General features: G+C 44.3%; 10 non-coding genes across 10 annotated transcripts; 3 read left to right on the plus strand and 7 right to left on the minus strand.

Moving 5' to 3' along the window:
• Positions 1–54: 54 nt before the first annotated feature.
• On the minus strand, positions 55–126 carry TRNAQ-UUG (transfer RNA glutamine (anticodon UUG)). The gene has a single exon. It is a non-coding gene; the product is annotated as a tRNA-Gln (tRNA).
• Positions 127–565: 439 nt separating this feature from the next.
• On the minus strand, positions 566–637 carry TRNAQ-UUG (transfer RNA glutamine (anticodon UUG)). Its single transcript has one exon. It is a non-coding gene; the product is annotated as a tRNA-Gln (tRNA).
• Positions 638–1,762: 1,125 nt separating this feature from the next.
• Positions 1,763–1,845, minus strand: TRNAS-UGA (transfer RNA serine (anticodon UGA)). The gene has a single exon. It is a non-coding gene; the product is annotated as a tRNA-Ser (tRNA).
• A 457-nt stretch (positions 1,846–2,302) lies between these two features.
• Positions 2,303–2,374, minus strand: TRNAM-CAU (transfer RNA methionine (anticodon CAU)). The gene has a single exon. It is a non-coding gene; the product is annotated as a tRNA-Met (tRNA).
• A 333-nt stretch (positions 2,375–2,707) lies between these two features.
• Positions 2,708–2,778, minus strand: TRNAG-GCC (transfer RNA glycine (anticodon GCC)). The gene has a single exon. It is a non-coding gene; the product is annotated as a tRNA-Gly (tRNA).
• Positions 2,779–6,441: 3,663 nt separating this feature from the next.
• TRNAR-UCG (transfer RNA arginine (anticodon UCG)) lies at positions 6,442–6,514 on the plus strand. Its single transcript has one exon. It is a non-coding gene; the product is annotated as a tRNA-Arg (tRNA).
• A 2,885-nt stretch (positions 6,515–9,399) lies between these two features.
• On the plus strand, positions 9,400–9,481 carry TRNAS-AGA (transfer RNA serine (anticodon AGA)). The gene has a single exon. It is a non-coding gene; the product is annotated as a tRNA-Ser (tRNA).
• A 370-nt stretch (positions 9,482–9,851) lies between these two features.
• On the plus strand, positions 9,852–9,924 carry TRNAR-ACG (transfer RNA arginine (anticodon ACG)). The gene has a single exon. It is a non-coding gene; the product is annotated as a tRNA-Arg (tRNA).
• A 1,472-nt stretch (positions 9,925–11,396) lies between these two features.
• Positions 11,397–11,468, minus strand: TRNAM-CAU (transfer RNA methionine (anticodon CAU)). Its single transcript has one exon. It is a non-coding gene; the product is annotated as a tRNA-Met (tRNA).
• A 1,051-nt stretch (positions 11,469–12,519) lies between these two features.
• Positions 12,520–12,591, minus strand: TRNAW-CCA (transfer RNA tryptophan (anticodon CCA)). Its single transcript has one exon. It is a non-coding gene; the product is annotated as a tRNA-Trp (tRNA).
• Between the last annotated feature and the right edge of the window lie 7,086 nt (positions 12,592–19,677).

Below are 19,677 nucleotides of genomic sequence, written 5' to 3' on the forward strand. Positions count from 1 at the left end.
CACAAGGATGCAATAGCGATTTGAAATATGGGGTGAGGTCATCAAAACCAGAGCAGGTCCCACCGAGATTTGAACTCGGATCGCTGGATTCAAAGTCCAGAGTGCTAACCATTACACCATGGGGCCACATTGCGCTTGTTCCTGACGGAGTATCTCTGAATATTCAATGCAGAGTTTTTCATTGTGTTCAGCACGTTGTGAACTATAGTTAGAATTTCTTAAATATTAATAGAAAATCTGCTGTATCCCAGAGAGCAAAGCAACTGGGGCGCACACGCATCAGGAGCTTCTCAAGGTCACGTTCATGTTAGAAACTAATGGAACCCGAACCCAGACCTGAGGTCTAGGGTGTGAAACAGTACTTAGGGCGTTCGGACGACAACCTGCTTCCTCTGCGAAGGAGGAGGGGCACAGGAGGACCGACGTAGAATTCCAGAAGAAAGCGCAGAAAACAGCGTCCCCTTGCAGTGTCGCCTCGCCGACCGTGATGAGCAAGGGCTCAGGTGTTTCTGGCCAAGTCAATGCGCAGGTGTAACTTAAGGGGGAAGGACACGAAAAGGTTGAGAGGTCCCACCGAGATTTGAACTCGGATCGCTGGATTCAAAGTCCAGAGTGCTAACCATTACACCATGGGGCCACGAACAACCGCTCTCCAAGGCAAGCTTTTGGACGCTCTTTACAATGAGTGGCATGTGAGTGGCACTTGAGTACCTGTCCGGGACAGGTGGAGAAGGTTCACTGTCCCAGAATCCAAGGAGGCAATAAACTTGCTCCGCGGGGGGTTGGGGGGGGGACCCAACAGAGCTTATCTTTGCCTGGAACTTTCCCCAGGGTCCACGAAGGGCTTAGTACCGCATTCTTGGAAAAATCTAAACTTTGCATATACTAAATTCCTAACCTGGACAGTGAACATTTGCTACCTATGGGTTTATAGAAGAAACTGTCAACACCAAAAAATCTCTTAGGACATGTGTGAATATAGAAGATGCAAGAAAAAATTTAAATATAACATGGGAATTTTCTAGTAATTTCAAGGATTAAGAACTTTCACATTTCTAAATTATTTTTACTTTCTTCTTTTGGATTATCTTCATTCTGTAATGGATCGATTGCAAGTGTAATAAAAGAAATTTTTGTTACATTTACTCTTATTTATGTTGCATATACAGTATTGTGTATGTGTTAAGTTTTATACAGCAAAACAGCTTTGTTTTGGTGGTTTTTTTTTTTTTTATGAGATTTAGCCAAGATCTGAAAACAGTTTTGAAAATTCTCTATCCTGTACTTCCTCTCTGCAATTCTGGCTTACTGAGTGGAATAATAGGAGGGACCCAGGAGGAGGAAAGATTGGAAATTTCTGTTTTGAGATATTGATTCCAAAACACCAAAGGTGCTCAGGAGTAGGATAGTAATGCCCTGCAGGAATGTCAAGCGGAAGAAGTAAGAGGCAAGCAAGGTTTCAGAAGTCAGACCCAAGCTGGATTTCAGATAAGGAAATAGAAAATTAAAGAAAGAATTAACCCTGGGCCTTTTTTTCAGCATCTTTATACAGTGGTCTCAGAAATGCCTAGTGTTTTCCCAAAATCATTTTCAAAAATATTCCTCACCCATTGCTACACTGAAGGACTAGACTGCCTGTTTACATTTCATGGGGAAATATAATAATACCCAGGAAAACGGTGTATATTATGCTATTTTGTGTGCTTTGCTCTTTCCGAAATTGGTCCAGCAGGTGTTAACACCTGGAAAGAAAACACTACTCCGTAGTCGGCAGGATTCGAACCTACGCGGGGAAGACCCCAATGGATTTCAAGTCCATCGCCTTAACCACTCGGCCACGACTACACGACTGCTGACTGTTTGTCTGGATATATTCCCATGAGAAATAACACCTTTCCAGTTTACAAAATGACCTTTCTGTTGACTTCCATGACAACTGCTCTGGAGTACTTGCCATCACACTAAAAAGAACACGATTTTGAATATCGAGACGCTGGTAACAGACGTTATTACAAATTGTAACGCTTGCCTGACCTGCGAGATACCAAAGCGATTGCTAGGGTGGCACTCAGTCCCTAACAGGTGTAATGGCCCCCTAATCAGAGACTGAATATCAACACACTAACCAGCCACACTGGAGAGATTTGCCTCTGTTAAAGACAGGAAACGGGATTTGCAACAAATTACCTTGGGGATTCTTACTCATCCAGAACTGGTCCACAGACCCTTTCTGATAGTGACCAACTTTATTCACTCCCTTTTTCGAAAATCTGCTTTTGAACCAAAAGAGTTACAAGAAGGATAGCAAAGGATGGTTTCGATCCATCGACCTCTGGGTTATGGGCCCAGCACGCTTCCGCTGCGCCACTCTGCTCACTCTGAAAGCATTACCTTTTTCCATATTTAAATTGCAAGAAGATAAGCTTTGGCGCCTTCTGAATTTTCTGGTTATTTTTCAGTGATCGCTGCCAAGACAATAAGGATACCTTGATCTCCGCTCCAATAGGATGATGTTTCGGCTCATTAGAAAACAAAATGCATGCCGATTGGCATAATTTCTGAAGAAGAAATTGCAAGAGGGTTAACTTTAATCTTTCTCAGCCATATTCGGATACAAGAAACACAGTTACCTCACAGTATTTTTAGTTTGTAATTTTTTAGGGAAAATATTTTTACCCCTGCCCTGGTTTATGAAAAAACGGAACGTTGCATTGGCCGGGAATCGAACCCGGGCCTCCCGCGTGGCAGGCGAGAATTCTACCACTGAACCACCAATGCCCCGTAAGCTAGTGTCCTGTTATTTGTCCTCATAGCTACAGTTCCATTGTCTCTGCCTTATTAGTAAAACATTGATATGGTATGTTTTTTCTCCTGGATTCCTTAAATCCGATTAAACAAAAAGCTATACCGAAACACTCTGAGAAAATTTGTGACCTAGAAGAAAGGTGAAACTGACATGTGGCCCTTGGAGACTTTTGAAGGTGAAAAACAAGTATAAATACCCAACATAAAAAACTGTCTTTCCTTCAAGACAATTATCATACGATCTCACTGATATGTGGAATTTGATAAACAAGGCAGAGGATCATAGGGGAAGAGAGGAAAAAAATGAAACAAGAAGAAACCAGAAATGGAGACAAACCATAAGAGACTCTTAAGTAACAAACTGAGAGTTGCTGGAGGGTGAGAGGTAAGGATAGGGTGGCGGGGTGATGGACATTGGAAAGAGTATGTGCTATGCTGAGTGCTGTGAACTGTGTAAGACTGATGAATCACAGACCTGTACCCCCTGAAACAAACAATGCATTATATGTTAATAATATATATCTATATCTACATCTATAGATATACAGATATAGATATACAAAGTCTTTCTCCATCCCCTCCCCACCATCCTTAAATCATTAATGAAAACAAATACTGAAAATATCTCATTTTTATGATGCAAACCAATTCAGTTAACTACTAGGTCACAGCACTCAATCCAAGTTTGAAACAAGTTATCTTATTTTGGAAAAAAGACCTATTGTCATTCTGCTATGAGGACCCAAGCTTGGGCAAGGAAGGGATAGTCATCAGAAGTGAGAATAGTAAAGAAAATCCTGCTGAGGTCCATGTGGGGTCTTGGAATCAAAAGCCAAAGGGAGCCTGGAAATAAAATAAGAATTAAGGCTCCTGTTTTTAAGGACTTTTCAGTAGTTTGGAGAAAAAGCCAACACAGAAAAACATTAACGATGGATGAAAATTATCTTTACCGAAGTGAGTTTTGAGCTTGGGTTTCAGGGAGGTAACGAACTCCGAATCTGGATTATATGAAGCAGGTGAAAGCCAGGAGGTTTTTCACATGCCTCTATCTTGCTCTAGACTCTATCTTTTCACCTCTTCTTCACAACAGAGAACTTACAGTATTTACTTGGCAGCTGTGATTAGGATGCTTTGAAGGGGAAGAATGGCAGGAAGCTACAGCAGCAAATTGAAAGGCTATCAATGTTGATCTTAAAAGAAGAATTTGGGCCATAAAGTAGGTTTCTCCAAATCCTAACAGAAGAAAACAGAACTGGACAGAATAAGGCATATAAATCACCTTGGTACTTCTGAGGGAAACCGTGTTGTTTTTCATTTCTTCTTCCCCCTAAAAGGATACCTACAACTGACCCCAACGTGATTTGAACACGCAAACTTTCTGATCTGGAGTCAGATGCGCTACCGTTACGCCAGGAGGCCACAGTGAGGAAAAGCTAGGATTTAAATCCTAGTTAATGCTTTATCCTTTCCTTCAGGTTCTAAAGATTTGTCTTTTTATTGGCGGAGTTAATCATTTTTGTCCGCTCTATCCATAACTTCTCTAATGCTTTGTTAAGAAAGAAAAGGAATTTTAAAAAAAAGGAAAAGAAAAGAAAAGAAAGGAATCAACCAGATTCAATATTGACGCAAAAAACCCAAATGCTTCCTTTTGGGGGGAAAAAAAACTCAGTGTTTTCTCATGCTCAGTCTTTCCATTTATTAAAGTTCTTCTGTTTGGAAACAAATCCCATACTTATTGGGTTTAGATCCACAGTGAAATGAGAGTCATAATGGTTATACATTTTGCGCTACTACTTTTCCTACAATTCACTAGACTCCTCCCTCTTCTGAAACAGGCCCCCAGCCCTGCCCAGCCCTGCAGTGCCCACCCTGGCCAGGCACCACCTCCCTCCTGTCTCAGCGTCTACCAGTTCCATACTCAACCTGCTGAAAAGCTCAGTCTCCAAAGTCAAGTTTAAATGACATCTCCTTGCAACTGATCAATCACTAAACCCTACCTGTGAAACGAATAATTTACTGTATGTTAAGTAATCGAATTTAAATTTTTAAAAATAAAAATAAATAAATAACATCTCTTCCTAAAATTCTCACTTGCTCCTCTCAGTCAGAATGCGTGGGCCTTCTGGTCTGTATAGAAGGCCACGAGCGACAAGTCAGAGCAGGATCTCCCTCCAGCCTTGTGAGTCTCGGAAAGCGCTGCCTGGAACTGGAGCGTGACATCAGCGGGACACTTGTTAGAAATGTTCATCTTTGTCCGCACCCCAGAACCACCGAGTCAGAAGCTCTGGAGGTGGGCCCTGGAGGTCTGTGTTTTAACAAGTTCTCCAGGCGATTGTGATTCAGGGGACGGTTTGAGCATCACTTCCCCAGCCTGGAGATGACATACTTTCCTGTCTCAAGAAAATAAATGTCCAGTCTTCTTCCAGGCCGTAGGAAGGGCAATGGATGAGTGGGCTTGGGCTTCTACAACTCAGGGCCACAGATGGGGTTCGGGAGTCTAGAAACAGATCAACCCTGTCAGCAGGGTTTCTAGATGGTTCTCTTCTCCTGGGGTCCACGTGGTGTGTCTTCCTCTGGTGTGTGTGTGTACCAACCTCTTTTTATAAGGACACCAGTCATGCTGGGTCAGGGCCCACCCCTATGACCTCACCCTACTTTATGTATGTCTTTGGAAGCCCTGCCTCCAAATACAGTGACATTCAGGGGTGCTGGGGGTTAGGGCTTCAGCAAGTGAAGGCGGCTGGCTGTAGGACACGCAATCCCACCCCTAACAGGCAGTTTCCAGAAGAGCACCCCTGCTGACCATCCCTGAGCCTGGCCCTGGGGCATGAAGATGGAGGGTTTATGGGTAAATCTGACCATTTGGCCGACTCTTTGCTTTTTCCACGCAACTTAATTAGGATTCAGCTTTCTGGGATCTGACAAGTCATCTATCACACCTCCATGGGCCTCCCAGATAACAAACTATGGTTGCTGTGATCTCCTGTCCCCAGTTGTTTTTGTCCTAATTGAACTTCTCTGTTGGAGTTACTTTGAGCGGGGTTTCTGGAGTGTGCAGAAGTGAATTCTCTCATTTATCCACAATCTCTGCCTGCCTCCCCCCACCCCCAGCCCTTGGCTCAGGCGTCCCCTTCTCGATGTGGCCTTTTCTGCCAGATCCCTGTCCGAAGATAAAGCTCTTTCTTACTGGTTATTGTCGCACCATATTCCCCTCCTTGGTGGTTATCTCAGTTGTAACTTTACCATGGTTTTTTGACCATTAGGTTCAACTGGTTTCTCCAACTAAACGGTGGGATTTCTTTTTTTTTTTTTTTTCCCCAAGATCTTTAAATTCCAGTTAGTTACCATACTGTCTAATATTAGTTTCAGGTGTAGAATTCAGCCATTCGTCCCATAAGTGCAATCACCCTGCTCATCACAACAGGCGTCTCCTGCATCCCCAGCCCCGTTTCCCCCAAAGCCCCAACCACCTCCCTCCGGGAAACCTCGGTGTGTTCTCCGGCTTAAAAGTCTAGACTGGAAGGTTTTTGGAAATGCCTTGGTTTATAGTGATAATTTCCCTTGGTGGTTTTTATACCGCCAAGATTATTTTCTTTCAACAAATTTTAGACATACATCCCCCTCAGTTTGCAGGAGGACCACGTGGCCTAATGGATAAGGCGTCTGACTTCGGATCAGAAGATTGAGGGTTCGAATCCCTTCGTGGTTGTTAAGGGTCTTCTTTATTCTCCCTTTCAGACACTCGGGTGACCTCGGTGGTCCACTTTTCTCGGTTAAAGTCGGCAAACACAATCTTCTCCCTTTCACAATAACCTAATAGCTTCTTCACCCGGATTTGACTCCTCCAGCCCTCACTCTTTTCTCTTTGTTCCTTTGTTCCCCTTCTCCCCCGAGCGTCTGTCCCCCGACAGCAGCGCAGCCTCTTCTCTGGGGCCGCAGACCAGCCGCAGTGGCTTCTCGGAAATGCAAACTTTCCCGGCCAGCCGCCCCACCCGGTCCCTCTCAGCGCTCCCCTCCGCCCACAAAGTCAGGATCTTTGGGGCGCTGTCTCGGACCCGGGGTTCAGCCCGCGAGCCCGAGGAGTCCTGACGCCCGCAGCTGCCCGACGCCTCGCACCTGCCCACCTGCGCACCTGCATCCCCAGACTGCTATAACCGCGGGACGTGAAGCTGTCGTGGGAACACCAGGAAAGCCTGTGGGGGGTTGGGGAAAAGGCAGCGGAAAGGTCGAGCTTCACGATGCCCTCTAACAAATGTAGGTGGGATTAGATGACTCCCCATCTGCGATCCCCAGAGAAATCAGACACTCAGCAAAAAGCTTTCACGATCTCAAAACCCTTAGGACCCTTAGGGGTTTGGGAAGCAGCGCGTGCAAGGTGTTAAAGGACCACCTCAAGATTACTTGCTGATTCCAAAGGGTAAAAGAAATCTCCGAGGGACCCCTGACAAGTGCCTCCTCGAGTGACGTACATACTGTAGCGAGTAAGTCAAGCCCCAATTTTTAACAGAACTCTAATCTAACCAAAATAGACCTAATCGATCATTTTGACTTAACTTCTAGTTTGAAGAGGGTCAAGGAACAAATTGAAAGTTGCCTTAAGGAAACAATGAGCCGGATACGGAGAGTGGGACCTTCTACCAGAAGACGGGCTGGATTTTTTTTTTTTTTTTTTAAGTCAATGTCAATAACAGCAACAATAAGCTGGCGCGAAGTTCTGAACTGAAACGGACCAAGGAAACATTACAAATCAAATGCAGTGCATGCATGAACTTTGACTCGATCCTGGTTAGAAACCCCAGCTCCGAAAAACATACTTAGAGAAATTTAAATAAGGCTGACATAGTAGATGTTTTTATAAAGAATCACCAGAGTTTTTCGTTATGATAATGGTATCCTAGTTATATAAGACATGGGCGTGGTTGATTCACGAGTACATTGTGATGTCCGCAAAGGAATTTTATATTCCCGAAGAATACGGTAGATAAGACTAATAGGGCAAAATGTTAACAGTTGTTGAATCGGGGTGGTGGGTATACAGATAATCCCTTACTTTTTCAACTTTTTTTACGCTTTAAAATTTTTGTAGTATAAGTTCCAATTAAAAAAAAAAAAAAAAAGTCTTGGAAGAAGCTGTCCTATTTAAACAGAGGCCCTAAAGAATAGGCACAGAGCTCTCTCATTGCTGCCCCTCCTTGGATCTCTCCAAAAAACAACTTCCAGCAAGACAGAACTTTCTTCAGTTTCTTTCATATTCTGTGAGGCTTAGGTCTAGAACACCACACCCCTTTCCAACTTGGCTAACTCCTACACATCTTTCAGATCTGAGCTTAAATATGATTCATTCCACATATAGTCATTGAGTACCCACTTACCCATCCAGAGGCAGCAAAGGTAGAGCTGGACACTTTCTTCATGAAACTTGAAGTCTAATGAGTGACTCTCCAGGCACTTATCTAAGATGTCGGGGCCTGGGGCTGAGCATGACTCCTAGAGGCTACTTGGCCCACGGGACCTCACTTGTCACACTCACTTGTAAATGTTCACTTCTATAATTGTTTACTCTGGAAATCACTCAAGGAGCGGCTATACTTTTCTTGGTCTCCACTGAATAGCAGTACCTAGCAGAGTGCTTGGCATGTAATTGGGCTCAGAATAAAATTTTTGAAAGGATGAAGAAATGAATGAATGCTTTAAAATATTTTGATCTTTACCAAAAAATAGGAGACAGGTTTCCCTTTGGAACATTTTGATGGGTTCCTCTTTCCCAAATTTAAAAATGATGCTTACAATAACAGCTGACATTTATTGAGTCCTTATTCCAGGCCCTGGATTACGTGTCTGAAGACATAGGGTATCTGTAAGGACATCTGTCGGATTATTTATTGAGGATAAAGTTTCTACTTGAAGCATGAGCAACCTGGAGAGGCAGAGGGAGAAATAGACTCCCTGCCCAGCGGGGAGCTCAATGTGGGGCTCAATCCCAGGACCTCAGGACCATGACCTGAGCCAAAAGCAGATGCTCAACCAACCCACTGAGCCACCCAGGCACCCTAGTTTTCACATTTCTATTTATAAAATGTATTTTTCATCTCAAAGTATTTGATATTTGTGTTTAATTATTAATATTTTCCCAATCATTTAAATGGCTTAGTATATAAAGAAATATTTAGCCTCACCTGGCAATCACCAAAAGGGTTTCTACTAGGATCTAGCCAATCAAATCGTTTGTTTTAAAACAACCAATGGGTTATATGTGTATGTTTTTAAGTGGTATATAACAGAAGTTTAATATAGATTTCTAAACATTAAAAAAAAGTACCTACTTCAGCAAGAATATGAGGTTTTTTAAAGGATCATTTAAAGGGGATAATTTAAAGAGAATTATTGCAACATATGGCGGATTTGTTTTCTAGAAAAGACCCAATGAGCATTCTCAATTTACCATGTGCTGGAATGGAAGTTGGTTGATTCCTCTTTGGTTTCATTAACGGGGATTCTTTGCTTCCCTCTCTTGTATTACTAAATCCTGAAGTAGTCTAGAATACATGATATATACGGTAACATGGAGGAGATCGAAAAACGCTCGTGGAAGATGTAGTCGTGGCCGAGTGGTTAAGGCGATGGACTAGAAATCCATTGGGGTCCCCCCGCGCAGGTTCGAATCCTGCCGACTACGATGGTTTGCCCTTTTACATACTTGCACCTTCTCCGCTCGGTGTAATTCATCTTCAACCACAGCCTACCTTTTTTTTTTAATTAATTTATTTTTTACAGCCTACTTTTAAACATTAGAACATTCCCTCAGACTTTTTCAGGTTACATCAAAATGGAGTTCTTATTGACCACGAAAGAATCACTGTATGAGTGAACAAAAGCAAAGGAACCAATAGAACTCTTTTGTTTGAATTCTAAGGTTTTAGGGTTGGAAATCCTGGTAATAAGAAAAAAGGAAGTCGAAAGAAAAGATTTCACACATTCATATTTAGAGCAACATAGCAAATCGACTACTTCCTTTTTCTATAAGTGTAAGTAAGAGAAGCATGTATGGGCCAGTGGCGCAATGGATAACGCGTCTGACTACGGATCAGAAGATTCCAGGTTCGACTCCTGGCTGGCTCGTTATTTTGGCTGTCCTCTTTCAGGTCCCCAATTCTCATCTATTTTAGGCCACTATAATTATACATATAAATTTTCTTTTTAAATTTCTTTTGTAACATCATTTTACACAAAGTGACAAAATTGTTAACAATACAGCCACCCGTGATAATTCTCTACTCATTTCTTACATATGTAAATTTTCTTTAAATCACATCATTAAATTGATTGTTTTCAAAATTGACTAGTACTCACATTAGATGATAAAAACTTACAAGAAGGAAGACCTTTCATTCTTTGAAAGTAAAAATTGGGAGTTTTGCAAAGACTATTTCTAAGTACCAATTCTTTTCCTCTCTCTTTCTTTCAAGATATACTTTTTCGGAACAGTTTTAGGTTCACAGCAAAATGGAGAGGAAGATATCACATGCACTGGGCCCCCCCACTCCCCCATTATCAACATCCCCCACCAGAGTGGCACATTTGTTACAATTGATGAACCTACTTTGACACACTGTAATCACCCAAAGTTTATAGTGTACATTACAGTTCACCCTTGGTGTTACAGTTCTGTGGGTTTGGACAGATGCAAGATGAAATATATCCATCGTTATAGTATCGCGCAGTGCATTTTCACTGCCCTTCCCCCACATCCTCTGAGCTCTCTGGGCTCTGCCTATTAATTCTTTCTCTGCCAAACAGCCTGACAACCGCTGATCACTCAGGGTCTCACCATAGGTTGGGCTTTTTCAGAGTGTCATATATTTGGAATCATATATTATGTAGCCTCTCAGCTTGACTTCTTTTACTTAGTAATATACAATTAAGTCTTCTCCATGTCGTCTAATGGCTTGATAGCTCATTTCTTGTTAATGCTGAATAATATCTCATTATCTGGGTGGACCACAATTTATTCATCCATTCACCTACTGAAAGGCATCTTGATGGCTTCCAAGTTTTGGCAATTACAAATAAGCGGCTATAAATATCTGTGTTCAGGTTTTTGTGTGGACATATATTTTAACTCCTTTGGGCAAATAACAAGTAGTGCAATTGCTGGGTTGAATGCTAAGAGTATGTTTAATTGTGTAAGGAACTGGCAAACTCTTCCCCCCTGGCTGTACCATTTTGTACTCCCATCAGCAGTGAATGAGAGTTCCTGTTGCTCCGCATCCTTACGAGCCTTTGATATCAGCGTTCTGGATTTTGGACATTCTACAAGTGGTGTTGTGGTATCTCACTGTTGTTTCAGTTCTTATTTCTCTCATGACCTATGATGTGGAGCACCTTTTTGTATGTTAATAAAATATGCCGATGGGCTTATCTGACACAACCAAAGATCCGTATGGCATACTGCAAATTTCGTTGGGTTTTTTTTCTACCCTTTTCACATAGACATAATTTAAAGAGTCAAACCTTTCACAAGATTAAATCTCTTCTTTCTTGCTCCCAGGGTTGAAGGGAGTAGATCGCCGTGGGGAGAAAAGGGTCATGCCTAGCAGAGGATGGTTTCGATCCATCGACCTCTGGGTTATGGGCCCAGCACGCTCCCGCTGCGCCACTCTGCTACAGGAACTAACGGCCTCATAGTTAATACCCAGCTCTTCCCTGATTTGTCTACCCCACCCCCACCCCCGTCTTTTTCTTCAATCCATAAAAATTTAAAAATGGGTTCTCATTTTCCCCTTCGGAGTAGTGATTTGTCGCTCAGCCTGAACTAACTCCTAAGAGAAGGGTTAAGAAGAAATGGAAAAAGGTTATTGCGGATATGTTTCCAAGGCTTGCTTAGATGGGACAACTGTTACCGCACGCTGCGTGAGCGTGTACATGATAGCACAATGTCCGCTGAGATCCCAAATGCCGTGTCTTAAACTTATTGTTACACAAAATGTGATGTGTGACGGTGATGACGTAAATGTGCTTTCCCTTTTTTCCATGTTGTAACGCGATGGTTCATGATCTGTTGATGGGGGGCGGAAGTCTGGAGCCCCAGGTGAGAGCAAGACACACATTCCTGCACATAATCCTGACACAGAGTTTTAGGGGATTCACGGAATTTCTAGCCCAGCAGGCTTTCTCTCATTCCTTGTAGTCTCAATTTGACAAACAAAACTGTGTTCAGGTTTTCCGGGTCTGGAAAGGAACTGACCTCTTCTGTGATTTGAAGTGGTAAGAAATCCCAGAGAGCCAAGGGTGGGCTGGCTAGGGGACCTCTCCAGCATGGAAAAGCTGAGCCAGGTGTGCAGCAGGTGAGCGGAAGTCACCTACTAGAAGCAGATTAGTTGTCTGAAAAGATCTGCCAAGGTTCGGAAGTTTAGAAAGATATGTGGATGAAGAAATGGGTCTGCGAGCTCAGAAGCGAAGGTCGGCAGCTTTGGGATTATTAATGGACGAGTTGGTGAAATTCAGAATATTTGCAATAGAAGAGTAAAAATGTCTCTATGAGCTTCCCAAAAAAGCCCCAAAATACAACCTCGATATTGTATGCTGCCAATTATTTACTTTTTAAAAGTATTTAAATGAGGATAGCCAAGGTGAGAGAAAGCAGGGAAGGTACCTCTCCGTTCCTTCTTGTATCTCACTTTCCAGACCTGGACCTTCCCCAGACGCTAAAACTACTGACCCCGACGTGATTTGAACACGCAACCTTCTGATCTGGAGTCAGACGCGCTACCGTTGCGCCACGAGGTCCTCGAGGGCACCCCCGATTTCTTTACCTGTCAGCCTGATCCATGAAATTAATCCTCTGCGCGCGGTGAAGATCACGTAGGTGAATAAATATAGTGCCTGGCAGCCTCCTCGATCAAAATGCTGTCCCTCCGATCACTCCCGGATTCGGCTTCCCAATTGCTTCTATTTACAGCCCTTCCGATCCTTTTTCATTCCTGTTTTTCTCTAGATACATTAAAAAAAAAAAAAAAAAAAAAAAAAAAAAAAAAAAAAAAAAGATGTTTGGAGGAGTTTCGTTGGTTTTTGGTCTTTTTAGAAAAATGGACATTTTGTCTTTTTAGAAATACGGCTATTTATTGAAGGGCGAGGTAGGGGAGGTAGGGGAGGTAGCAAAGAAAAATCACGTGTCCTCTCTCGCGTCTGTCCGGGCGACCGGGGCGAAGTTCGAGTTTGCTTCCCGAGCGCAGACTGCAGCTGGTGCGGAAGGAGGTCGAGGCGGGGGCAGCGCGGTGTGAGGTTAGGGACCTGGAAGAGGGATGTGTTGGAGCCCGCAGCACTGGGAGCTGGGAAGAACCGGCCTTTCAGAACCGACCTTTCAGAAAGTAAACCACCAAAGGTTTGGGAGAATCTGAGGCCTCTTACCAAAAAATGGGTGTACAAGCGTGCTGCTGCCGGAAAATTCAGCGTGATCGATGTTAGCTGAGAGTTGTCGTTTATACTTTCCTCACCTACCTGTAAAATGGGGATAGTAACAGTAGTGCTACTGTTACTGCACATACATGTCATGTGCCCTAAATGAGTTTATATATTTATTTATGTTTAGAATGATGTCTACAGGGCTCACAATAAGCTCTCAATAACGGTAACTGGGGTGTCTGGCTGTCTCAGTGCAGAGAGCACGCAGCTTATCATCTGTGAGTTGTGAGTTCAAACCCCATGGCAGGTGTAGAAGTTATTGAACAAGTAGATAAACTCTGAATAAATGTCAGTGTAACTACTATCACTATAAAGCTTGGTAAAATCCTTTTAAGTAACCTCTACACTCAACGTGAGGCTCAAACTCACAACCTCAAGATCAAGTGTCACACACTGCTCCCACTGAGCCAGCCAGGTGCCCCTAAGGCTTGCTGGAATTCTTAAAAGCATTTACACACATCACCAGCCTGGTTTGGCAGAGACTGTGTAAAATGTACGTTTGTCACTTGTTAGTTTCTTCCATGGATTTAGAGTTCGCTGTCATCAAACAGAATCAAATGAACTGGCTTATATCAAATAGTAGAACTATTTTTTTATATATACATAAGTAAAAAATTTTAAAATTAGTAAAAAAAAAAAAAAAGCTCTGTATTGGAGTGGTTTGGGATAATATTTTTAAATTAAAGTGTTATTCATCCTCACAAACACATTCCCAGAGCATCTCACCCCTTGCTTTGTTTTGCTGCAGGCGTAGCACTTTCTTTCCTGGAGACCCATGGTCCCAGGCGTTGCAGACTTGGTTTTGCTAATTACTCTATTCCAATCTAAGTCTTCAGGCAAGTGAATTTTCAGGATCCCTCCCAGCCAGGGTCTTAGCACCAAATCACCTTTATAGTTTATTTTGATCTTGAGCCTCGGTTCTGATAGCTGGCATTGTCTTTGTGTCCAAGTTTTCTGTTTCTACTTAGTACCTATTCCAAAAACTTGGATCTAGTCCTGGAGAGCTCAAGAAGGGGACTCCTTCTTGAGTAAGGAATAAGCCCTTTGGTTCTGGCCAGGCCCCTCCCACAGACCATCTCCTGCCCACCATCACTCACCTGCCAACAGACTGCCACCGTTTCAGTAGCTTGCCAGAGGCTCCAAATGTCTTTGTTCCTGTCACACACCTCATTCATGAGATCTTCACACCCTCTTTAACAAGATACATTGCTGAAATCTCCTGACTGCTCACCTGAACACCGACCACCCCGCCACCTCCTCTGAGGGGTCGCCCCTCTTGGCTGGGTTCTCTCCTGGTTCCTCACCCTCAAGCCTCCCCCACCTGCTGGGCAGGCCAAGTTTCGGGCTGCTTCTGCCATGTCAACATAAATTTGTGTTTGGGGTGGAAAACGAGGTCAAGTGTAATTCTGTGTGTTTAAAACTAAATTGAAAGATTCACACTCATTATGGTGGTTATTACCAAAAAAGAAAGACAAGGGACATTGGGTGTTGGCAAGATACGGACAATTTGGCACTCTTTTGCATCACTGGTGGAAATGTACAATGACGCAACCACTTTGGAAAACGGTATAGTGGTTCCTTGAGAAATTAAACATAGAATCACCACATAGACCAGCAATTTTACTTCAAGGTGTATAATCAAAAAGGTTGAAAGCAGGGACTCAGACACTGTACTTGTGATATTTTACTGGAGAATTCCATTTATATGGGGGTTCCTGGAATAGTCAAATTCAGAGACAGAAGGTAGAATGGTGGTCACAGGGACTGAGAGGTGGAAATGGGGAGTTGTTTAATGGGGACAGAATTTTAGTTTAAGATGATAAAAAGTTCTGAGAATGGATGGTGATGATGTTTTCACAGCAATGTCATTGCTCTTCTTGCCACTGAATTTACACTTTAAATTTGTCAAAATGGAAAACTTGGTTATATATATTTCACTACAATAAAAAAAATACAAAACTCATTAAAAAAGAAAGGCAGAGGGCACACATAAGGAGGAACTGGAGGTTAGAAAAGACAGCCACATAGGGGCAACATGATGACTTTTCACTGTCCCCTTTTTGGATGCGAAAAATGACACACTGGGTGTGTTGTGGGTAAGGTTGGCGTCTCCCCACCCGCCTTCCTTTCTGTGCTCTGTCCCTGCCGCACTGGCCTCAGTAAGGGAAAAATCACGGAAGTTTCTTTGTGAAGGGAGGCAATGTCTTCTTCACCCTTACTTCCTTAGTGCATCTCTTTAAAAACACAATATGTTCAATATGAGGTCACACTTTTTGATTTTACAATTCCCTTTCTGCCCCTTGGCTGTAAACCCATGCCATTCATGAGCTATACAAAAGATACAAGGTATATCCTTTGGGGGGGGGGATAGAACTTTGAATGGATACATTTTACCAGGCAAATTATTTTTAACTGTATAAATTTGTGTGAATTCTTTCCAGAATTTTCAGCACTTTTGTGCTACCTTATACACCTGTAAATGTGATAGTGTTTAAGTAAGTCATAAATTGGATTCCCTCTTCTAATTGGTATAGAGATATCTTTTGTTGGCAGGATTAGTTAATTTCCGCAATATCTCCCTGCTCCAGGCTGGTCCCACCTCAGGGCCTTTGCACTTGCTGTTCCTGCTGCCTGGGCTGTTCTTTCACCAGATTTTTTCAGAGCATGTCCCCTCACCTTTGAGGTCTTTGCCAGCTTCCCCGTCCACTCTGATCAAAGCTCTATGCCTCCCTCTCTGCACACCTCTCCTCCTAGCTTTCTTGTTCTCTGTAGTATTTAGCAGCCTCTAGCGTACTATATGTTTTATTCATACATTTATTTATTACCTATCAAAACTAACTAAATTAAGAGCCAAGACACAGCCACTTCAGGGCTCTGTGTGGGAGGTCCGCTTGCCCTCCACATTGTATATTCCCAGGGGTTACCACACCCCCTCCCCACCACATCAGGTGTACTGCTCCCTACAGAGAACAAACACTAGGGAGTTTACCCACAGGGTTGGCAGCCGCTCGGGAAAGCAGACTCTCAGACTGGCTACACATCTTTCCCTTGGTTGAGGATCTCCTGTGATCCAGAATAAATGGTACATTATTGCGGCAGAGGCTGCTCTTGTCGGTTTATCAAAGTCCGTTTCCTTTTCCCGTTGGAAACACACCTGTCTCATCCCACTCAGGGAGCGAGAGCAAAGACAGCACAGACTGGGGAGCTGAACAACCAACGTTTCTTTCCCACCGTTCAGGAAGCTGGGCGTCCCAGTTCCTCCAGATGGCAATCGAGAGCCGGCGACTCTTCGCCTCGCGGGCACAGCTCAGAACTCTTCTCTTCATCCCCTAAGTGCGATACAGTTCCGAGGAAACAGGGAGCCCCTGCATTAACTCCTGAGTTTGTGGCCCACAGAATCCAAACAGATTCACGGGATCTTCTAATTCTATTACAACGTTCTTGCCGGCAAAACCCCCGTCTTTCAGTTCTTAGGATCCTCACGGTGTGTAGCCCTTGGCTTGTGCATTGCCAGGACCCTTCTCTGATCTCCCGGCACAGGTGGCTTGCTCCGCGGCGCGGTGCGCGTGCAGACACGTGCAGCGGCCACTAGGGGGCGGAGAAGCCTAAAAATGACCAAGTGGGACCAGAACGGAGGGAGAGGAGGTGGGAGAAGTGGAGGGAGCAGGGAAGGGAGAGACGGGGGAGAGAGGTAGCTGGAGGTCCGCCGCAGAGGCAACGAGAGGTGGAGGGGAAGGGGGGAAACAAGTTATGGCGGGGGGACGTAACTGTCTGGGTGGCAGTTAGGATACTTCACATCTGTCAAAGATAAAAAATCCAACTAAATAAATTTGAAGATCTAATAGACTCTGTTGGGCGAGCCCTCAACGGGGAAGCTTCCAATCTAGCAAGTAGGTGGGGCTCTGAGGGACGCTATAAAATGGGAGGCTTGTATAGGAAGGAAGGTGGCGCAAGGAGGTTATTAGCAAAACAAAAGGCAGGATTGTTTCGGGCAAAGTTGCCTTCACCCCAGGACTGTGAGGAGGAATTGGAGCGGGCCCTGGGAGAAGACCACCTCGCTTTGGTGGGGACCAGAAGGTTTCTGACTGACCTGTTAAGACTGCATTTCTGGGGGAGATTGGAAGTGCAATTCGGTCAGGTCTAAAGCCCTGATTTGGTAAGTGTCCCCATTTGAGGCCTGTGGTTTTCTTCTTGACCTTTTACAATGGGTTATAGATACTGTTTCCTTTTTCCTAACAAAAACCCAGTTAGATCATGATTCCTACGCACTTTTGTGTTCAACCTGAAATACTGTGGATTAAAACAGAAAACAGACTTTATACGTGAAAAAATGAAGAGAAAAAGTTGAGGTGGGGCTGTCCAGACTGCTGGAGCTTTACTCGATCTTACACTTTTATTAAATCCATTTCTTTTTTTTTTTTAATTACATCTATAGGAGTTTGTTTGTTTGTTTGTTTGTCTGTTTAAGATTTTATTTATTTAATTGACAGACAGATCACAAGGCAGAGAGGAAGGCAGAGAGAGGGAGAGGGAAGCAGGCTCCCAGCCAAGCAGAGAGCCATGCGGAGCTCCATCGCAGGACCCTGAGATCATGACCTGAGCCAAAGGCAGAGGCTTAACCCACACCCAGGCGCCCCCTAAAGGATTCTTTTTACTATTTTCTCTACTTCCGTGTATATTTGGAATTTTCCTTAATACAAATTTTTTAAATAGGCTCCAAAAAATGGCATGAACATCTAACTAGTACACTGTTGAATTATAAAATTGCACAAAACTTTAAGAATTCATTTGGGAAGGAAAAAAAGGAATTCATCTGGGAACAGATACATACATTGATCCATTCCACAAATAATTAGCAAACCCCTACAATGTATCAGAGACTGTTCAAAGCACCAGGGAAAGAGTCGACTGAGACCTACGGAGACATAGAGTTCATGCTCTACAGTGATAAGAAACAAACAAGATGCCTGAAGAAAATTGAAAAGAGGTAAGATAGAGCAGTGGTTCTCAGACAGGATGGAGATGATTTACCTGCCCTCAGGGAACATTTGGCCACATAGGAAGGCATAATTGATTAACACAAATTGGGGGGGTGATGCTCCTGGCACCTAGAGGGTAGAGTCCTGGGGGGCTACTAAACATCAGACCGCGTACAGGATGACTCCCCACTGTCCGGGTCTAACTGTCAATAGTGCTGAGGTTGAGAAACTCTCCAGCAAGATGGGGTGGTCAGGAGCAGCCTGTTTGAGGAGGTACTGGCTGAGCTGAGCTGAGACAGGAATGATGAGAAATAAGGCATCTTCTGAGAGGAGAGTGTGCAGGCAGTGGAGCAGAGCCCTTGGAACTGGAAAGCTTTCACCGGAAAAGGAATAGACAGAAGGCCTTTGAAGGGAGGTGACTGAAGGGTAAATGGGGGAATGGGAGGTGGGGACAGGTCATAGAGGATGTTCCACTGGGGTCCATGAGCCTGAAGCACCAAGCTCACTCAAAATGGCAAGTCTCAAGCCCCACCCCAGATTTACGGAGTCAAGTCTGTATTTTAATGAGATCCCCATAGGGGGCATGGAGACCCACATCTCAGGGAAGCATGCTCTGGAGAATGGTTAAGGAACTTGGATCTTATATAAGCTGCAAGTGTTGCCAGCTGAACTGGGAAGACCCAGGCCATGGGGCCTTGACCCAGCCAGAGCTAAAGGAGACACCAAAGGTTCTTGGTCGTGTCAGGAGGAGGAATTCAAGGACAGGAATTCAAGACGCAGCAGAGTGGACAAGGGACACCGTGGAAAAAAAGTTTACTAAAATGAAAAGTACACTCTGGTGAGATGGAAGGGGAGGGGGAGAGAGAGGTGCACCACCTGGGGGGTGGGTTTCTATCTTCTACTGACAGTTGTTATCGAGGGGGCGGGAATAGTCATTACTTGGAGCCGGAAGCAGGCTCAGGGGTTTCCGGTTGTGGCGCCGCCATCTTGGGCCTGTCTGGTGGGGTTCGGCTTCTCGCTAGGTTTCTGACCTTCCCCACAGCGGTCCGTGGCCTCCTCCTTGCTGGCCTCTGGGCGTCCCGTTAGAGCCTCAGTAACTACCCACCCTGACCCAAGGACCACCGGGGGGCATGTGGGGAGGCCGCCTTGATGACCCTCCTTCCCCGTGATGTGAGGTACGCGTGGCAGGACCGAGTGCAGAGGAGGGAGACAGCGGCTGCCGGCTGTGCCAGAGATGGTGGCACGGGCTTGCGTCGTGGTGGGAACTGTGCAGTCGCAGAATGTAAATCAGGGTTTTTTTGGAAGTCGAGCTGGTAGGACCGGCTGGTGGTTTAGATGCTGGTGGAAATGGGGAGGATGGAAGCAGGGACTTTCCAGTTTGGGTGGAGCAGATGCGCAGATGGCAGGCCACTAGGAGAAAAGTAATTCAGCC

This window comes from Mustela lutreola, chromosome 6, assembly GCF_030435805.1.
Source record: "Mustela lutreola isolate mMusLut2 chromosome 6, mMusLut2.pri, whole genome shotgun sequence".
Classification (NCBI taxonomy): Eukaryota; Metazoa; Chordata; class Mammalia; order Carnivora; family Mustelidae; genus Mustela; species Mustela lutreola.